Here is a 21966-nt window from a genome sequence, read left to right as displayed (position 1 = left end):
AGCTTTGAAGCTACGAGACGCGTTACGAACAACCGGCACACGAATCTACCAACGTGCCACGCAACCAGTCTCCCTCGTGCTCGTTCTGACTCACGAATGATTAAGTCCGTCAGCCGGCCCATGATTTCGCGATGGAATTTCGTCGACAGATTTCATCCTTCGATTAAACTATCCGAGGTTAACTCTGCGTATACGAGCGTAAATTACAAAGCGATACAAAACGCTCGTATATGTTCCAATACGAGCTTCGTTGTAAATTTTAATATACTACGACAAAGTATAATATACTGATATCGTAAAACGATAGTCGACACTTATCAATGTGCCGAGATCCGTTCCTCGCAAGTTGAGGAGAGTCGTCGCGCAAAAGCGTATTAAACAGAGTTCTTCGACTTCATTAGGCTAAAGTCGGGCTTAAATTAGAAATAAGCACGAGAGTTTCTCGCGTGACTGGAATCGAAGGTTTCCGATCGTGAGCACGAGTTGGCTGGATGCGTGAGCGAAATTAATAATTCCCGATCGTGCGATCCCAGCGATTGTCCAGCAGCTGTGCCGCCTGTCCCTAAATAAATTTTGTTTATTCGAACAGAAGAGGTACCGAATTTATTATCCCGCTTCGCGATCGTTCGTCGAACTCACAATTAGTTGCTCTGTAACACGCATTTGCTTTCTAATGCATTGCATCGGTTAGACTATGCTTGCAACCTGCTCTGACCAATAAAACATCTGTAGAACGACGTATCTACTTTCGTAAGAATCCATGTGAATATGTTTTCAGCGCCTGGTCTCGTAACATCTGTGTAGATCTTCGGATTGATTTCATTTCGCCGACGTAATGTTAATTAACGGAGTTTCAAAATGTATTATACAACACGTACGATATGCGCGTAAAAGTTTTCGATAGCAAGGAAGAATTTTATTTGATCATTGCGACGTATTCGTCGGAACGTTAGTTGGTCGGAGAACGGTTCCGCCATATCCATAGCCCCACATATACGTGCAATTTCCCTCTTGCCTATACAAATCTGAAGATGATAAAATTCAAGACGTACGAGTGAAATTCACCGGGAACCACATTGGAATACCGGGTCCCCTCTATACGCTGATCGATCGTCTATTGAAAATTATGAAAAACCCCCTAATTCCAGCGAATATTCGAAGCGTATCGATTCCGAGCTGCACGTACGACTAACGACTCGGTATCGGAAGAATTTCATTTAAATCGGGCTCGATTGAATTGAAATTTTTCCATCTCGCGGCTCGCACCGTACAAACGCGGCCGCAACAATTCAAAATATGAAATATGGCATCGTGATCAATTTTTCGGTACTCGTATTCTCGGCGGACGCAAATTTTTCATCCATCCCATACCTCGAAAGAGAAGAGAAGGGAAAGACGCGAGGAAGGGTGAGTCGAACGATGGGTGTCGAGACGATTTTTCCAAGGGATGGGAGTGATCGAATGCATCCTGAGACGTCACCGACGAAGATCGCCTCGGATGTCTCCGCGATGTCGCTCGATAAGTTTCGGACCATTTCGGCTGTGCTCGTCGTGAGTGGTGGTGTTTGCAGAGGGGGGACTCGTCCGTGATTCGATTCAGTTCTCGTACGTCCGCGCAACAGTTCAGATACCCATCGTGTAACAGGGATTCGGCCTTCCTAATTGGAGGAGTTTGTGTTGAGTTAAACGAGATAAACTGATACAAGTGCGCCTCGAGATAAGCTTCGACTCTGGCCTCTATCCCGTAATTGACCGAATTCAAAAATAAAGAGCGTTCACGCAGATAGATCGTCTGTTTTCCACATTGATTGCTGATTGCAAGAAGATAGAGCTGTAGGAACCGGTGGCAAGGTAACGTACATTTCATCAACCAGCCTAATTGGAGCGGCGATTAATTCGCGTCTCGCCTTAATTGGCATCTTTGCTTTATCGATTGTACATTGGTCTCTCGCGGTCCCTGGTTTATTTTACTCGCACGTTAGATTATGACTAGAATGTACGAGTGCTCTGACGAGCGCGTCAGAAGGCTCAAATATAGTGGCTGACGAAAATATTTGAACGCTCACCATACAACTCATTCATGTGTTATATCAAACATTTTGAAATTTCTCTTGCATTTGAATAACGGAAAATAATGTCACGATCAAATATATATATTGGTAAATAAATTGGTCCACGAAAAGATTGATTGGACTCTGGATGGGTTCAAAAATATAATTCGATATTTGGAAAAGCAACGATCAGATTGTAGTTCCTCTGCGACTACTTTTATAGAATTAATAATTATTATTATTAGAGAATTATTATTTTATAGAATTAATAATTACGTCGTATTAAAATTCTCCTGTTGTATCGTAGAGCGACGTTCAGATCAAAAAATGCTGCAAATATATACTTAACGTCTTTCTTTCCTACGATCTTCGTACATAGATTCTTACGAATGATATTTCAATTTCCAAACGTATCCACTGTAGCCATAGTTCCATACGTCCGCATTTATCGAGCACAAACGAAAAAGAAAAATTCTCGCGGCACTGTTAAACTGTCTAATAAAGTATGGCATATTTCGAAGGTGCATGCATAACGAAGCATTTTTAATGCATACATTAAAAAAGCAATCTTCGGAAAATCGGGTGGTAGCTCGGTGAATTTTGAGCGAGAGTGGAACTGTTCAATGGGACGTAGAGAAAGGAAAAAGAGGATGGCGTGTGAGACGCGTATCGGGAGGACGCACACACGCCCCTGGCATGCTCCGGTTCCCATAAAGTTGCTCCCCACGTGGTGTTAAAACCTTCTCTATATCTCCGGCGTTCGTGTCCGCCCGTTCGTCCATGTGTTACGACGACGATACGAGAGAACCGCGATGACCTAACCAGACTGTCAATTAAAACGCCACCGTATACCACTTAAACTGTTCTAAATTTCAACCATTAACCCCCCACATGTCTCCGGCTGTTGTTCACGACCTATAACCCGCGATACTAAGAAGGGAAGGTACGAACTGCGTAATGGTAACGAAAGAAACGCGTCTTCCTTAATCGACGCGCGCCATCCTCGAATCGTTGCCACGACATAGGCGCCGAAGGGGAAAAAACAAGCTATTCCTGTGATTAAAATCAATTAGCGGTTCGACGGTACAATTATTAATCTCGTTAACGTTGCAGAGAGAACCACGTGTCTCATTTCGTATTGCTTAACGCCTATTTTCATCAACGTATCTTCCGTATTGCGCTGTCGCTCGTACACCGAAACGTTTGCCAAAATCTTGACACGGTGATAGACTGTCGAAAGAATTAAGAGCACGGAGACAATTAAATTCGAGTAGTGTCACACACGGAATTTAGGATAATGACAACTTGATCTCTCAGTCGCGACTTGAGAAACAGAGGGCCGCGTCGTCCGTGTCTGTTCGTTGTCAAGGAAGCTTATACGAAAGAAAAAAGGGTCTCCGCTCTCGAGTGGCATCGGATGAATAGGCCACCCGTTGGCCGCGCAGAGTCATCCGGCTTACGTTCTTCTTTCGTGACGAATCGCCGACCAAAGGAGTGCAGGAGACGCATACGTTGCAGAAGTGCGACGCACGCCTCTGTTTCTCTCTCGGAGAATCCAACCCCTGCAGTCACTCGCGCAAACTCGCCTGCCTCTACCTCGGTGTGCGTCGGGCACACGCAAACTCGCAGTATGTAGCGAACTAGAAACGAAAAAGAAGTCGCATTACTCTCGTGCATGTTATAGGGACGTACTCATTAGTAAATGAGCCCTGGGCAATCGAGTGTCGGGGTCCCAGGTGTTATCTCTCCTGGCGAACGAACGATGCGAACGAACCCCAGAACCACCTTCGCGTCCCACCGTGTATATAAATAGCGCTGCGCTAGGGTAACGGAGAGGGAAAAGCCGGTTCGTTCTCCGTGGCATAATGCCTTTTGTTAATTATTACAGCAGCCACACTTAGGGGCTTAAAATTCGCCATAAATAATCACTGAGACAATACCACCCCTCCCCTCCCCCCCGGACACACCAATACCGAGTCGAAGAGCCGGCTCTCTTGCTCTCTTTCGCCGTATCGCAGTACCAACACGCGCAAACCTCATCGTCGCCGTCGTCGTCGTCGTCGACCCTTTCTCCGCTCATTTTCCATCGTCCACCCCCCACCCACTGCCTCTCGCCAGTGCTCATTGCACCCTTACGCCCCCGTTTTTCGACTCCCTTTCACAGCCTTTCCTTTCTCTCGTTTCGCTCGCTCCGTTTCCTGTTCGTCGTTTCCTGTCGATATCCTCCGGCAAAATCCGGCAAAAAAAGAAAGCTACGCGCGCGATATTCGGAACGCGGCGGGCGGTAAGGGTGGCCGATGGGGGCGGAGAAGGGAAGCGCGAAAAACGACGCCGCGAGAGACTACGGCAATTTAGCCGGCGATGTAGCTAAAGCTTGGAATTAATCGGTGGATCGAGTGCTGCGTCCCTTGCAGCGCGTCGTTACGATTTTCTTTTAAAACCAAACTCGTGAAACGCTAATGATATCGCCCCCTCCCCTTTTTCCGCTGAGTTCGCGCTCCTTCCGTTTCTTTCACCTGCTGAAATTATTTGTACATATTTGGAGAGCGCGATGATACCTTTGCAGTAGGCAGATTATGGGATAGTTCGAGTATACATACAGCAGGTTACGAAAATATCCGAACACTTGGCAGAAACCGTTCGCGAATGCATAAGACGAGACGCCTAGAAACGTTCCGTGTTACGTGTCCGTTGCGTACGTTCCCAGTAAATGTCTTGCAACCTCTGCATAGACTTCCAGAATCGTTCGAAACTTTGCCAATTTAATGGGGACGGTCGTGTCTCGTTGGTGTTGGTAAAATTTAAAAACGTTTTATGCGATACATATCACATGCGCATACATAAAAGTTTCCTTTACAGTGGTTACAGAGTTGGCGAAATTAGAGAAGAGTTTCAGATTAGAAATGCAGTTCCGTCCGGCCAACGTAATATTTTTAACCGTGTCATTAGACCGCCGTGCGAGAAGAGATCCGCGAAAGATCGTAATTTTTCGAATGTACTCCGCTTTAAGGAAACCCAAAGCATTTTCCATGAACGTAATTTTCTTCGCAATGTAACTCCGCTTCCTCGTTCCTTCGCTGCTCTGCTTTTAAATTATCCGCCTCTTTAAGCACGCCTCCGCCGGCATTGCAAACGTAAGACGAGGATATAATTGGAGAGCAACAACCCATTAACATTTTGCAATGACGAACGATATCGCGGATACGAATGGCATATGAAATCAAATGGCAGAACAAATGGAGAGATTGGCGAAGGAATTCTCTTTAATCGATTTCTGATTCTATAGAGAAAAAGCTTGATGTTTCAAGTACGATAAACCCTTGGTCAATTAGCAACGAGAAAAGGGGATGTTGTACGTCGTAAGGGATGAAACTTTATCATCCTCTGGCTACCGGCTTTCCATTAGCAAGCGTTCGTCGACGATTTTTCAGCGTCAGATTTTTCAATGAGCCAACAGATCGGTACTACCCGGTAGGGAACGTGCTTGCAAGAAGATAGATACTTACTTAGAACTCTTTACATCAGGAACGCTTTTTATCCGGCGCGGTTTAGGTTAGGTTTAGATCGTAAAAAACTGTCGGTCGATCGGCCACGATTCGCGGACCAAAGAAAGGAGGAAACGATAGCGAACCTGGTTGACGTTAAATTTATGACCATCGCTAAGCACAGAAACTCTCCCCTGTCTTTTTTATCGATTCCCAAATCCTGCCAAGTGATTTTCACGGAAAGACCGCCTGGGGAAAGTGGATGTGAAACGCGCGTGGAATTAATTGAAACGAAAAGCGTCGAATTAGCCGCACACCGCCAGGTGATCCGTTACAAAACCTTGAAGAAAAATCGGATTTTTTTTTTAAATAGCCAATGGCTTTTTCGACGATTCCGCCGGTTGCTTCCCCGATGACGCTCGCTCATTAGACGCGGCCGATAATTGGAACGAACGGAAAAATTCGCTCGAATATAGTAGACAGCCGATGTGTCGTGTACGAGGAATCGAATTTTCCTGCGATCGGAATTTTTGTCAGTTGACTGACCATTATATAGATCCTTCGTGAATTTCAAATTAAAATCGGTGAAGTTCGAAGGGAGACGCGACGGTATCATCGTGATTTCCCAAACGTCGATTCGATCGGTATTCCGTTGAATTTGAATTTTTTTCCCAAAGTAAAATAATCCCCTTTCGTGACGATAAGAGGCGCGCTAACGAACCAAAATTATTTTTCTACCTTTAATATGTAACCTATGCCTCTTTTTTTTCTTTTCATCAATCAGTTTCATATTGAAGCTATCTGTTCATTGTTACACGTACGATGAGTCATTAATTTAGTCATGCAAAATTATAAAATGTATCTCTGCCCTTATCTTAGTTTCTACTCTCACAATAGGATCGATGTATTCCAACATATTCCGTACTATTGTCATCATACTATATCGAGATTATGCGCCGTAATGATCCTTATTAACGCGATATTAGTACACGTATCTGGTGAGTTGCACGCGTTGTGATTAGCGCACAGACCTGTTTGTCCCTGGCTGTCAACTCGATTCTCTCTCTCTCTCTCTCTCTCTCTCTCTCTGTCTGTCTGTCTTTCTCCCTCTCTCTTTAGAAGTTTCGCGACAAAATGCCTTTTGTCGATCGCTGTAGTGGCAAACATGCGTTTAACTTGGCGAGCTTCGTTGCATCGAAACCGACAGAGTGAGAGGGAAGTGGCTGAGGCGCGGCAGACGATGGAAGGGGACTGGATGGACGACAAGGGTCAGCTGATAGCGGACAATTATCTCTCAGTTTAACCCGAGCGATCCGTGCCTCTAGCCGCGATGTTGTAAAACATTATTGTACGCAGTCGGTCGATCGTCCTGGGAAATCAGCTTTCGTGAAATATTCGAGGAAACGGTTGTTTGCGGTTAATCGAACTTTCCTTTGCATGTCGGTGACGATAAAAAATATCGTATGCTTGGTGCTTTTAATATGACCGTGGTTTAAAAATGTTCAAAATTGATATATCACGTTGGACGTTTTTATCGAAGTTTCAAATCTAATTTGGATGTCTTACACGATGGATGACACGGTAAGAGGATATCAGAGAGCTATGGAATAAATTGTTCGGTGTATTTTAGTCGCCGGCAAACACGATATATTTCCGTCCTTTTATCGGTGCAACTGCCTTTTGTGGTATTATGTCATCGGTTGTATTAGATTCCGCGACGTGGCACGGCGCGCCATTACCTATCCCCTTGTGTTTTCCGTTACGAATTGCAAGCTGTCAATGATAAGGACCCGTACTTTTCGTAGAAGGTAAGGTATCGTGTAACGAATCGAAATTGGTTCTACTGTATGCCTCTTGTTGCACTTCCAAGAATTCGTATGTCGTTCATACATCTTATTATTTCAAGTTTTCTATCGTCGCGCAAGACAAGAATATCCTTTGATCCGATGAGAAGAAGTGATACGCTAAAGAACAGTTTAGTCGGAGCAATCGTTGAGAATATACTGTAGAAAGCGCATCAACTTACCCTTGAAAATTGCCATTTTAGACTAATCGTTTTCTAAAGTTGAGCTAACGTTAAAAAATATCATTTGATTAAAATAACGAATCGACAATTCTATCCGATGCTTTGTAAATCAATTTATATCAACGAATTAACAAGATGGTGTTTCTCAACGTTCAACGATTAAACAATGTAAGAACTTTATTATCTACAATTCTGTTCCTTCTCGCTTCTTGCGTTATGTAATTTCGCCTTTGCTCTATCCTTATATTATAGATATATCTTCGATTTGATAGCATATCGAACGCCGGCTTCAATTCGATCGCGATTGGAATATCGACATATTTATTTTAACGTTATGCACGTCGCGTTTCATTTCTTTGGCTTGTGCGCTCGCTCAATCGCAAATTTTCTGAAAGCGATTCCGAACAATTCGAAGACTAAATTTTATTTTACTTCAGAAAACTTCGCCTTAGTTTGTATTTCATATTTTATGTATTAAAGATATCGCACTGCGATATAAAATACGAGTTAAATCAGAGGGTTACGTTCCGAAATAATTAAAGGAAAATGCAACGCAAACGTACTCGGTTATCGAGCCACCCTTAATTAATTGAACTTCACCTTCGTCGGATAAGAGGCAGTTGAGAAAATAGCAGGTTAGGATGTTGCTCGTGAGCCACGCTATTCCACTACTTTCCACCGGAATCGAGATTTCTCGTTAGAGGTTAATTCGCACAATTGAAGCGGTTGCCATCTTAAAACGACTGCCTCGTTCCTCTTCGCCATAGTGTCATTCCCCTCGCCAGCCTGGCAACGGTTTCCCATTTCGGATACAGGTTTACCCTCTGACGCGACCAGACGGGAAAACAACCGGAAACGGAAGGGATGCAGAGACACAGAGAGGAAAAGCCACAGAGAGACAAAGCAACGGTAACGATAGAAAAATGCAACAGGAGCGGTTAAAACGCAACAGTAAACAAAGAAAACATAAAGTACATCAACTTGAAAAATTCAGTTTTATTTCGTAGTTTAAACATAAAAAGGAGACGACGCTTGTTCTTAACACGTTGCCATCGTTCGCGACTATTAAGACGCTTACAGAAATCGAAAAAGTCGTTAGAAATTTATCAGAAACTTTGCAATTATCATTTGCTTAAAACTTCTTAATTATTCTTTACATTTATCTTCTTATTCTTTTTTACATTGAAACTTCTTCAATTAAAAGATCGTGGATATTGAAATTTTCGGATTATTTTCTCGTAACTATTACAAATAAATGACTTTTGGAATTATATTTCCTACGTGCTTCGAACTTCGCATAATTCTGACCGATTACATAGTCGTTCCTTTGATAGTGCGAGCCAGTTACACATGAAAAATTAACAGATGTTTCAATATTCACGAACGAGGATAGCTTGGAAATCGGCGTAAAACGTACAGCGATATAAAATGAATTCTCAGTTGAATTCGCGAATCAAAGCTCCGGGAGGCAAGCTTCCACGTAGATGTTGCAGGCAAAACGGTTCTGCTTACACCTTGGCGAAGCGCAGGTTCGCGACGACGCACGGGGGAAGGGTTTATGCTTCCTCAAATTAGTTTGTACACGGGAAATTTATCATAACCCCACCCTGGCCTCACTCCAGTAACGTAAATACTATCGTAAACGTGCAGCCGTCGTTTGCGACCCGGCGAGAAGCTGTTTCTCTCGGGAAGAAGGGAGTGAAGAAAGGGAGCGAGCTCGGGTCGATGTGCACCCATTCGGTTGGATTTCCATCCGAGCGACGAGAATCCGTCGCGTTGAATACTCGTCACGAAACTAATGGCCCATTTCCGGCGTTGCGCGCCTTCGACTGTTTCTCAGCTTGCTTTTCTTTTGCCTCCAGCTTCCTCCCCTTCTGTTCAACTGCTTTTTCTTGCATTCTCTTGTCCGATCAAGGCAGAAGAAGCAACTGTCGGGGGCAAAAGGCGACGAACACCAGCGTCTCTGAAGGACAATTAAGCGAATTGTCTTTCGTGATTCTTGAAAGAACGCTGTCGATCTTCTTCTGTCTTAGCGATAATTGGCCAGGAGTAGACGTTGACCTTCGCGTGACGACCTCTTCATCGTTTCCGAAGCAGGAAGGATTTGTCTTTATCGATGGTATCATTGCGTGGCTTGCGGTTTACTACGCTGGTGCTTGCTTGGCTCCCCTTGCTTGGTTAGAATATAGTCGTAGCCTGCGCGATATTAGGTCGTAAAATTGTCATTTTGCGGGATTTGATCGACGTATTTTCACTTGTCCCCGAGAACGTGCAGGCTCTCCTCTATACACAGTGTTTCGTCCGCTACTACGGCTTCTGTTTTAATATCTTTGCACCGTATTGCAATAGCTTCTCTTTCAACGCCATTACGATTATTTTTTAGGATAATTTAAATATCGACGGAAGTAGTTGAAAGTAGAAAGAAACCAGAAACGTGCCCAAAAGCGTTGACGGTAAACGAACGGTTTTAAAGAATGTGACTGTTAGTGTTTACAGACTGACCATTAAGTGAGACGTCGCCTGTGACAGATACTCGACTAGAGGGTAAAATCGGTGGGTCTGTTAAAAATCGAAGACACGGGAATTGGATTAGAAGGACCGGTGAAAAAGGTCGCGCGGTCGTTTATTCTCTCCTGAACCCTGTCGAGTGAAGCTTAGCCTGAAATAACATCTGGTTGTTGTCAAGTGCTCTTCCTGCTCCAGTCGATTCATCTTCGATAAGTTACAAGGTTAGTGACACGTGCGATGTGCGCTCAGCGTTAGTATAAACCAAAGTAACAAGTGATTGATAAAACAACTAAGTGTCAAAATCTACAGGTCCAAAAATTTCGACCAACCAATTAACCGTGAATTAACGAGAACTTAGATCGTGGATTTTTCTAACAGCCAGCTATCGTCGTCTTTTAATTTAATTAACGCGTAATCGATAGACCCTTTCAGGGTTAGGCTACAACGATTCTTTCGGAAACTTTAGGTTCGCGAGACTTTTTCAAAAGAAAGGCAGACGAGATAGAGATTCGAAAAATAGTGAACGACGAAGGTAGAACTGGGCGAGACCGGCTAACAGGGGATAAATCGGGGGAACGGGGTGTAGATGGAATAGTTCAATGGCCGGAAAGCACAAAACCGATGCTGGAAATAATGCCTCTCGTGGCGCGCGCGGAAAAATCGCAACATGGCTGTCGCGTCACATGCACTTTTCACTTTTTTTCGCGATTCCTCCGCGATTGATTGACAGATCATGCCGTTCCCGGCTGCGTATCTCTCCCCTATCAGGTAATATCCCAAGCCTGGAGGTACGCCGCGTCGCTCACGACTCGAGGAAAATTCGACCAGCTGTCCAGCCTACTGACAGATCATATTTACGAATGCTCGGGTAAACTTTTGTACCCGCGTTTCGGCCATTAACCATGATTTAGGATGCCAGCGAACGAACATTTACACGCGTAACGACGTTGCTCGTTCTAATCTTAACCCTCCATGGGCAAATACATTTTCAAACCCTTCATAAGCAGGCTAGGTCTTGTACATCCACGTCCAATTATTTTACCGCTCTGCACGTTGAAAAGGTCTAAACTATTTTGAAATATTTGTTAGAGTTTCCACAACGTTACGCAACCGGGTTTTAAATGAAATGTCCAAAAGATTTCTCGGGAAAAATTCGCACATTCACAACATTCTATGGGAAAATCGCAGTAGCTCGCGAGTAAAATTTCGCTCGAGGTTGACTACGGACGTTATTACGATCGGTGACTCTGAATCGTGAATGTGTTAGTTACCACCATACAATACAGTTATTTAATATTCTGCAACTATGGAAGTATTGGATTTTTCTACGAACATGATAATGGAACACGTGGAATATTCTATATACGGAAGGTAATGAAGGTAATCGCGTTCGTGAAAAATAAGTTAGTTCGTTAATCGGATATTCGGGAAAGAGACAAATTTTGGCTATACAGAAATCCGCATAAATTCGAAAGCTCTTCTCCTTTATGCATCGAGTCTATCGATGGTTCGTACACGCCTGAATGCCTGTATGCCGCAGTCATCTCGATCATTTTCCCTCGACGCGTCAGCAGTAAACCGCTGAAGCACCTTTTCATCGAGAATTTCGCGCGATCGAGCAACACAACGGGCAAAAGAACACGAGCAGAACGAAAACGCTTTATCGCCGAAGATAAAGCGAAGGAGAGGGTTAGAACATCGGCAGAGGTAGCGTACGGTTGGAGACGAAGGAAAAGGGACCGATCTGGACGATCCAATAAAAAGTAATGGTTCGAAAAGTCAGGGGTCTTTGGCGAAAAGTCGCCCCGACACCTTTTAAGCCTGCAGACGAACGTTCTTCCATCCACCCCTTTCGTCGTCCTTTTAGCTTAAACTCGATGCGACGGTGCGATCATCCTCGCGAGACACGAAATTAAGCTGCAGTTAAGTGCAGGCCTGATGAAAAATTAACGGTGACTGCAGGCGCGGATTTCCTTCGTTTCGCCTTTATGGAAATTTCGGGACGAAATTGTTTTCCCTCCCGCCATCTTCCCCCACCCTTCTTCATCCACCCCTTCCGTGAGCGACGTCTGCCACCATCCTCTCCTCTTTCACTGTTCGCAACGAAATTGTTTTCGAAATTTATTAGAGCAGGTCTGTACCTACACTCGTCGCGCTCATGACGATTTGTGATTTCAATTATTTCCCGGCTCCTCCGTGCTGTCATAGAAATTGGCATAATTCTAAAAGCACGACCGGTTACAGACGAAAATTTATCGCGGCGTGGCCAATTGTTTTTCGAACGTAAATGGCCCTTGTTCACCGAGGAAAAGAGAGAATTACGAGCATGGTAATTGTTAGGCGGACATCAATTACCAACGAGCGGCTATACATGGTAATTTTCCGGAGCAAGGTTTTCCCACGGCTCTTTCATGCTCGACAGATATCGAATGTTTCCAAATGTACGATAGCCGACGATAGGACGATAAAATTGCGGTGTTGCTATCGACGCTCGCCTTATCATAAATCACCGATAGCCACCTCGCTTCGATTATGTAACGTCTCGTCATCCTGCTCACGATACCCAGTCTCCTTTTTTTCCTCTGATCTCGACCTTCTTTCAGTTTTAACGTCGAATCTAGATACGAGGTAGTCGCGACAAGATGGAATTAAAGCTCGCCGATCGGTAAATTCCTGAGGGTTCGATGATTATTTTTTCCGGCAGATTGGCTTTGCAACTCGGACTCCGGTTTTCCCGATAATCATCTTTCCCGTTGACTAAAATTTCCTCGCGTAACTTTGATCTTTCGATCGAGGCATGAAAAAATCAAAGGCGGGCGAGCTTCGTGTCCCGGTAGTTATCAAATGCATTTCATTTTCAGGCGAATTTCATTTTCTCTCGTACGCATCGCGATCCATGCGTGCCACAGCATCGTGTCCCGGAAGAATTTTTCTTTACTTCGTTCGTCTCGCCAGTTTCTTTTCCCATCTACGTACGTACGTACGTACGTACGTTTCTTCTCTCTACAACCAGTTCGTTCTTCCCTCCTGTTTCTTGATTTCTCTTCGTCTTGGTGTTCTCCCTTTCTCTCCTTCTCTTCACATTTATCAGCCGAAAGCTCGAGCCACGGAGGCCGCCCATTATCACTGGAGAGATAATTAAAAAGGCAGGCGCGGGAGAGATATTAAAGCGTTGAAGAGAGGGTAGGCTCTTATCAGCGGGCCGTTATCGTTTGACGGCCATGTTGGGGTCGACTTCTTATCCTCTTTGCATCTTTGTTTCTTTACTCCATCCTCGTGTTTCCTCTTTCCTTCTACATATCTCCCTCCTTCTCTGTCTTATCCCTTTCCGTACACATAATCGCTTTTACGTGACAGATTGTAACTATCTGGCCACTTCTTTTTTCCCTGCGCGTCTTCGATAATCGAAGGGTCTAGATTATCGGCAGATATCTCGCTCCGCTATTCGTACTCACGATTGTCAAAGATTAGTGAACGAGCCAACACGATCGTCAATCTTGACGATCGATAGCGTCTCCAATGACGTGGAATTTCGTATTTTAGGACTATCGGTCCAACATACAGAGCTGGAAGGAAGGCTAAACGAAACGTAGGTCCGTTTGATCGAAATGGATTAAGCGCGCTTTAGTTTCATAGAAATGTTTAGATACACCAATAATTATTCACCGAATCGATTATATTTACCAATTGTGTCGTCCGAATGAGCGAGTACACTGGATAGTCTTGTACAAGTGGTAACAACTTTGACAATCCCAGAAACGAAATCATCGAATTTCAAGTTATCGTATTAATTGGACAAGTTGGAAATTATTTAACTATCCCATTGGACGTAAAATTGAGAAATTGCGAGAAATAAATTTATTCGCTAGGATATTATTATTATTAAATATTCGTGCAGAAGGGAGGTTTTAGCTGCGCGTAGTACTTGGTAGCCAGCGAGTTACCATTTCTTCCAGCAGTTTTCTCTTTATAATATAACGTGTTACGCGCTTTCCTCGATCCTCGTTGGTCCACAAGACTGGAAGAAGAGCCACGAATACGTAAGCTTGCACGAGGTTGCCTCGTAACGTCCGTGAAGCGTTTGGCTGGTAGCAAAACGTACTACGAGGGTCTCGATGGTGTAAAAGGTAGAAAAATGGTGGAGATCTTGGCGGGAGGGTGAGAAGGCCCCGGTGACGTCATGCCAGCCGCTCGACATCTTATTTCCTACGTGTCTGATACCACGCGAGTAATCTACAAAAGGAACAGGCCGAACAGCAGCTGCTTTTCCTCTGCCTTTTTGTTTCTTTTGCTTTTATTCCAGCCTACAGAGCTGTCGTGAATGCACGCCAGATCCACCAGGCTGTCCTGCCTCTAATGTAGATCTTTCGTGATACAGTTATCGAGAGACGAGACAGGAAAATAGTGCAGGATCGTCGACACCCGGCAGAAATTCGTTTTCATCGTTATCGAACTTGCAAACCTATATTCCATTCAATAAGAGACGAGTTCTATCTCTAGCCTTTCGTTTTTGTATACAGTGACGACTCTCACCGAACGATTATTCTCATAACGATTACTCAGCACGTCGTGTTAGTCATTTATCTAGGAATTAGGCCATGTGCCAAATTCCTTCGTGGCGAATGTACAGCAGGTTGTCCGAAAAATTTCTTTCGTTTCACGAGGAAATACTAGACGCACAATGTTTTATATTATTTTTTCGAGTTACGTTGCCGTGTTGAGACAAACACCGCGACGTTTCACAGACTTGGTTTCTTCACGTTTCTACGAGGGTGCACTGTTGTGATAAACACGTTTGAGAAAGAAAGATACTTCTCGGACAACCTGATATTATAGCTGTTTATGCAGTTTACACGTACCTATTGTCGCAGAATCTTACATTTTGTAAAAATATCTTCCTCCTCTTTGGTGAAAATAGTTTTTGGCCAATTATCCGAGGATCTAGATAGAGGATTAACACAGAAATACGACATATATATGGAAGAGGAGGACAAACAAAAACGAGAAGAAGTCGTATGTACTAAGTGAAGAGAAAACTTCATCTGCATAACTTTCCACTTTTTAATTTTCCTTCGTTTAAAAAAGAATTACGGTAACATCTAGCGTGAAAAACTGTTGGATGATATCGTACAGGCTTGGAAGAGTATCGGAGAATTTCTGAGGATTTTTTGAAACATAAAAGTCTAAAACAAACTGCACGAACATAAACGAGCCGGTACGCAGGCGACGTGAGTAAAAAAGAGGTAGCAGACGGCGGGTCGATATACTAACAAGCCATTTTAAAAGCCATTTAGACATACAGCGCGTCGAACTATGGAGAAGAGCGGCGCAGATAGATGTTATAGATCAAATTTATAATCTGGCAAACAGAAGCTTAGAAAATCCGTGTGACAATTTGATGCTGGCAACCGCGTGTCATACGACATAATACGCAAGATGAAACGGATGCGTTAATATTCTTGAGAGAATTGTGGCGTCTATTCGCGTGGGTAGTGACCTACTTCGTGCAGGTGACAAAAGAAAATATAATGCGACGTATATATCGTGAATCACGCTGCATCGTCCAAAAACGGAATTTTACGTGATCCAATCGAGGTGATAAAAAATATCACGATTGAAATTTCATCGTCTATTTGTCGAGCTTAGATTAACGAAGCTGACAAGTCGACAAATAAAATCGTCAAGGTCCACGAGTATCGCGCGTCTGTCTAATCTACGTTCGGCGCGTTAAGCCTTTCACACCGGGACAGTGTCGTTCATTTACGAACGAATGAAAAGATTGGGCACAATTGTCTCGTCCTGTATCGGGCCACATGCGATTCCTCCGACCCTACGCGCTTTTAAGGTCAGCCAGCCCTCGGCGGAAGTTAGAAAATCCTTGAGGAACGCGCTACATTCGTCCGTGTACCAGATTGATAGAGTACGTGGATTTGAAACGACGAAGAGACAGGTTGGATAACAGCGCGCACGCCGGATATTGTTCGAGTAGAATTAAAAGCATCCAGCCGCGTTGCTGTTCGTTGCGGTCGTCTGCGTGGGCGTGTTTACGCGCTTATTAGTGGTTTCGTTGCTATTAAACTGGCACCCGGAAACAATGGCTCGTCTTGATTGTTCCGAACGTCAATGGGGATGCATCGCGTTTACGCGTAACTTTGTTGCTCATTTGCCGCATTGTGCAAAGTCCATGCTCGAAATTTCCAGCGTCGAATCTTTATACGAATCGAATTCGTGTCTTGCTTTTTCCACTCGTATTCAGCTCGGTTGTGGGTATCGAATCCGGCGGAATTAATTTTTATTGTTAATAACTTTATCGCTAATAATCGCACCGCGAGTGTTTATGCGTTTATGGGAAATTTAAACATTCGAAAATACGTAGAATTTGGACGATATGTAAATATTTATTCGTTTGAGTCTAACTAGAAGCGTGTAACATATTTAGGTGCGTGGTAAGAGTCGCGTTGTTAATTTACATATTAGATACGTTTCTTAACGAGGCAAAATTTTCAGTCTACTCGTCTTGGTGGCTAAGATCTTCGCCGGAAGATAGGTTTGTCAGATTTCCTTAATTTTACAATTAAACTCCCTTCGCCCTCTATTAAAACTCGCACCACCCCCGTCGTATCCGCGGGGCCATTACTTTTTCCACGCTGTTCTACCCTGCAGGGCAACGTAATATTAATGCCGTAAAGTTAGCCCACTTCTGTCAGAAAGCTCATTCCGCCGTTATTTCCTCGTGTCATTAATACCGGCCGCATCTTGTAAGCAGGGTTAATTAAAACATTCACGCGAAATTAACAATCTATCCCCGGGGTGGCGATGCTGGACATTTCCCACAGGCTTCCTGAAATTATCCGATTAACGTATTCTTCGTACCTACGCCTCTTTTCGCTCGCAAATTCGCTCGTTATTAATTGCCACGATTATCCTCGGTTAATTCGTCTTTCGAAAAAGTATCTTCTTATCATAGCCGAGTGCTATGTAGTTCGAACGTTCGAAGTTCATTCTCGTCAAGGTGTTGCATTCCAGACACGCGAGTATCCAGTTTCATCGTTGATCAGTTCAACACAGTTCGACATCTTCGGTGTTTCGATATTACGGCGAACAGTATTTTTAAACGCTAGAGGTAAAGTATGGAATGTGTTTACAAGAACGACTATTATTAGTGCGTTGGCAGTTGCGATAGATAAGAATTAGATAATTTGGATACGTTCCACAGAATGACCGGGCAGATTGACTTTGTAATTTCGATCAGCATTATATCGGCGATATATTTTTTCAAGATCGCGTAGCGCGATATCGATGATTCTCGCTCGTGTTACAGCAGGCGTAGTCACCAATAAAGGAGACTATACCTAGCGTCGACGCGTTTGCGGCCAAGAACGACGTTATCGATCAAAGGGCTGACTGCAGCCAACATCACGAAGCAAAGGAACGTGCTGTGATCCAAAACACGGGATCCATGGAACGCGGCAAATGTCACGACGAGTCTGCACGAGCAAATAACATAAAGAGTGTGTTTTGCGGGGGAGAGACAGAAAGAGAGAGAGAGAGAGAGGACTAGAGGATCGTAGTAGTGGCACGTGGGCGACGTTAGCCCACTTTTATCAAAGTTCTTGTCTCTCTCTCTCTCTCTCTCTCTCTTTGCCTGTGGTGACGGCGGCGGCGCCGTTACTTTTCCGCCCTTTTCAACAAAAGAGGAACGAGCTTGCTTGAACGTCGCCGTTTACGAGCACGGCACATCGCTCTGTACACGAATACATATTGCCTGCTGGCGGTAGCAGTGCAATTAACATCACTCGGGCTTCAAACCCTCTGCCCGATGACTGACGAAGGACGAAACGAGCGAGAACTCGCAGAAGAGAGAAAGAAAAGAGAGAGGCAGAGAAAGACCGTCAGAGAGGAGAGTAATAGTTTTCCCAGTCTCTCTCGTCACACGTTTACGCACCTCTCTCTGTAGCCGTCTCTCCTCGTCTCTCCTCGCAGCCTCCCCTTAACCAACCCCTTCCCTTCACGGTCGCCATAGCAACCGCTCTCTCTATTCTGTCCTCTCTCGCGTTCTCCCTTTCTGTCCAAGTCGCTCTCTTTATTTTCTCTCTCGTTCTCTGGCCGGCTTCGCCCTTGCCACTCCGACCGTCCCAAAAACATTGACCTTAGCATCGAGATTGCCTCGTGCTCTCTCGCGTACGCATCCCGTATTCATCGGGTCCCGCAGTGAATCGAAAGCGGAAGCGAACCGTCCGATCGAAAGCGTTCCACCCTCTCGGCCGACTATCTCTGTCTCGCTTGCCACGGCTGTCTCTATGCCGTCTGGGTCATACGACGGAGGCTACCGGACGCGCTCCAATCGAGAACCACTGGGCTAACGACACGTGCACGCTCCTCCCGGCAACGGGACCGCTCGATCGCTCGATGGCCAACCTACGTATCGATTTTCCGCGTTCGCGGTCCATTTTCAGCTCCGCACCGATGAAACTTTACCGAATTTCGCCAGGTAAACGAACGCATTTTGGTAGAACCGCATGGCATGATCTGACGCGTAAGAAAATTTGTCGGACGCAGTTGCAGCGTCGAACGCTTTTCTCCGCTTCAGTCGTAACTTGGACACGAGCCACTCGGAGGACACGTCGATCGACCTGAAAATCGGAAAGCGGAGAAAAACGATAACGTTACAATGTTGCCTTAAAAATTCCTGTTATCCGTATCGTTCCTTTGTTATAAATGAATTCCTGAAAATAAGTTTTGTTTTTTTTTTTTGAGGATTGAACGTTATTGCTCTATGTATACTTCGACAAAGTGGAGTTGACCTGTTTGACCCTCGAATGGCTCGCTCTTCGCTGTAATTGCTTAATCGTAACAAATACGTAACGGACGCAGAAACCAGTGTACCAGTAACGTACTAAGAAGTAGCGTGTATACGGAGAATGATGCAAGTATTTGAGTCTTGGAATCAGGTATACTCGATGAGAAACGAGAAAGTGAGAAAGAATTTTCACCCCAATTGCGGATCTCTATTATATCGTGACAGATTGCTATCGGATTGCAGCGTAGAAGACGGAAAAGCGATTGTTACGAGCCTTCGCTGGAAAATAAGCGTCGATGTTTAGAAATAGTGCAGCGTCAGCTTAAAGATGTAGCTCATAAGCGATGGATAATTTATCACCTCTCGAAAGAATAAGAAAGAAAACGTTCAGTTGTGTCGGATCCAAAGCGTCTATACTCGTTCTCAGTTACGCGAGTTCGTAACGTTCGACGACCCCTGCCGTCGTTCCAACTCCCTTCGATCAGATTAAACTCTTTACGGCTCGTGGAAACGCTGGCAATTTATCGATTAACGAACACCTTTAGCGAAACATCCCCCTTCTTCCTTCTTGCGGGAAAATTACGTTCACCCAGTAAAAGAATCCTCTGGAAACAGTGGAGATCCGTAGCTCTTCCAGCTTTCGTCCCTGTGTAGTCGTCTTTCGAGTAATTGGAGTATTCGAGTTCACGAAAATATTTAAACACCGTCGTACGATACATTTGTAAATTTCATTAGCGTTAGAATAAGACCTGCCATGATTATCTCAGCATCTGTTTCACTTCGTACGAATTTAATTTCATTAATATGTAAGCGATCTATATATATATATTTGACATCTTCGTTATTACTATGCATTTCTTTATCACAGCAAGATAGTTTATATCTAAGAGAGTGACGTTTGCAATTGCAATTTTCCTCGACTGTTCCATTTATGAAATTGATCAGACTTCTGAACGTTTCAGGCGCCTGACATGGCTGTTCATGTGGCATTTCAATCTCTTACCAAATGTATGTTCGCGATAAATGTCATAAATTCTGTTACATCGTTATCGTTGTTATCGTATCTTGTAGATTTTCGTCAGTAGTTTACCAATTTGGCCAATGTACTTCGAAACTGTGTTATACAGCACGCGCGACAAACGTAAAACTTTTTTTATGAAGTGTCCAAATAGTTCCGCGAGTCACAGCGTATCGAACGTTCGAAAATATCGAAGGTCAAGACGAAACTTTTTTTCAACTGGAAAGTTGCCCAAGTGCAAGGTAATTGCCCAAGTTGCTGCGGTCTTTACGTAAAAAAGAAGAGAGGGAGATAGGAAAGAGAGGAGTGGACGGTTCGAATAATCTGATTAGCCAAAGTGTGTCTGATCGTTTAAGGTCGACCACCGTTTTCATCATCGCGCTATCGCCGGAATGCTTCTGTTTACTCTTGCTCTCGCTTTGCATACTCGAATGAAGCGAGGAGTGTTCCTGAATCCATTAACCGTCGTTTCAGCTTCCGTTTACTTAACACCGTCGCCACGGGGCCACACGGCGAATCTGCCAAGAAAGCAAAAACCTTTATCAGCCAACGACAAAGTGTCGGCATGCCGGTCTCCATTATCGCGAAATCGTTTCAGTTGTCGAAAGATCGCACGTGCAAACACTATCCTCTATCCGGCCGTTTGATCGTTTTCACCCCAGCGATATCCTTGAAACAGCGGTATCCTAGGATAATACAAGTCGCGGTGTTCCTCTTCGTCATCGGACTCGTTCCTCCGGACCGACGACTGTCAACTGCAACGTCAACGTGAATTACCCGCGACTCGACGAGCCGAAGAACCAACCCCCTATTTCTCTGTCGGTGTAACAAAGTTCTCTCCCGGCTGGTTACCAGCGTGCTTCATCAATTTTAATTAAACCAGCCTTACGTAAACCGTCATTCCCAGAAGGTTCGCCTAGGCACGCAAACTTCCCTTTCCATCGTTACCATCCTTCAACCGTTTGCCGAAAAATTCCTTCGGATGCGTGTCGGTTTAATTGCTGCAGGGTGGAGCGCGGAGGATCGTTTTTCGAGGGAAAAACGGCCAACGGGAAATCGAGCGGATTTGCATGCGCGAACCGCCGCTGAATTCTTAATCGAGTGGAAACAGATAATGCCCCCCGGAGAAAAGTCACCCTATTAACCCATTAAACACGCCGATGTCCTATTTACCGACTCTTTTATTTGCGTTCGCCGCCAACGAGCCTGCCTCCGGCTGTGGACGCGGCAATCCATAGCGCCGAGATTAAATTTCACATGGAAAATCAAATTCGACTCACCACTTCGGCTTCCATTTTAATTCCTGATAATTTCAAAATGGAACAGCATTGTCGATGCTCGCCAATGTATACTTGAACGTTTATTACAGTTGCGCGGAATATGTTACGCGAGTACGTGTTCAACGAAAGATCTTACGCGAATGTATACGGCACGATACGATTGGCAATTCGTAAAGTTGGAAACAAATTCAGAAACGTAGAGATATACAGGATTGGTTGGTAACTGGTGGTACAAGCGGAAAGGGGGTGATTCTGCGCGAAAGAAGAAGTCGAAAATATTGAATAGAAATTTAAAAATTTAAAAAAATAACGTCAATCGAGATAACGATCTACAGTGAGATCCGTTATAACGAAACGTGATAAAGTGCACGCGTACCGACCGAAGATTCAAAGTCGATTTTCTCGAAAACAAAGCCTCGAACGAAAAATTCTTATTCTATATTTTCGACTTCTTTTTTCGCGTAGAATCACCCCCTTTCCGTTTGTACCACCAGTTACCAACCATAGGAGGTGGCAGATATTTGTTGTAAGAAACATACGCTTCGCCGGAGTCGCAAATTGAACTGTCTCGTACCAGCAGAATTATCCATTATATTAGTAATCGCTTTTATTAACTGTATGTATTATTTATACATTTACGTGAGAAACGACTCGGTTAATGGGCTGACTCGTCGTTCATCGCCTTTTTCGCCTGTCCGAATCTACTAACAGGAAACGAGGAAGCAAAAGTTATGTTAACGGAGAGCTGAAAATCATAGTGATAGAAATTGCTAACATGCGTGAAATAATATTCCACGT

General features: G+C 44.3%; 1 long non-coding RNA gene across 3 annotated transcripts in view; it reads left to right on the top strand.

The window, feature by feature from the left end:
- Nucleotides 1-845: 845 nt before the first annotated feature.
- Nucleotides 846-21966, top strand: part of LOC105681810 — a 38191-nt gene continuing 17070 nt past the window's right edge. The window contains exons 1-2 of one of the 3 annotated variants that reach the window (XR_004462841.1): nt 846-1851; nt 10050-10291. This is a non-coding gene — a long non-coding RNA (uncharacterized LOC105681810). Of the gene's footprint in view, nt 1852-6123; nt 7118-10049; nt 10292-21966 lie in introns of those variants that run through there. The other 2 variants (XR_004462842.1, XR_004462843.1) reach the window with 2 other exon arrangements.

Source organism: Bombus impatiens, unplaced genomic scaffold, assembly GCF_000188095.3.
Source record: "Bombus impatiens unplaced genomic scaffold, BIMP_2.2 scf_2222, whole genome shotgun sequence".
Lineage (NCBI taxonomy): Eukaryota > Metazoa > Arthropoda > Insecta > Hymenoptera > Apidae > Bombus > Bombus impatiens.
This window is presented reverse-complemented; position numbering and strand designations above follow the sequence as displayed.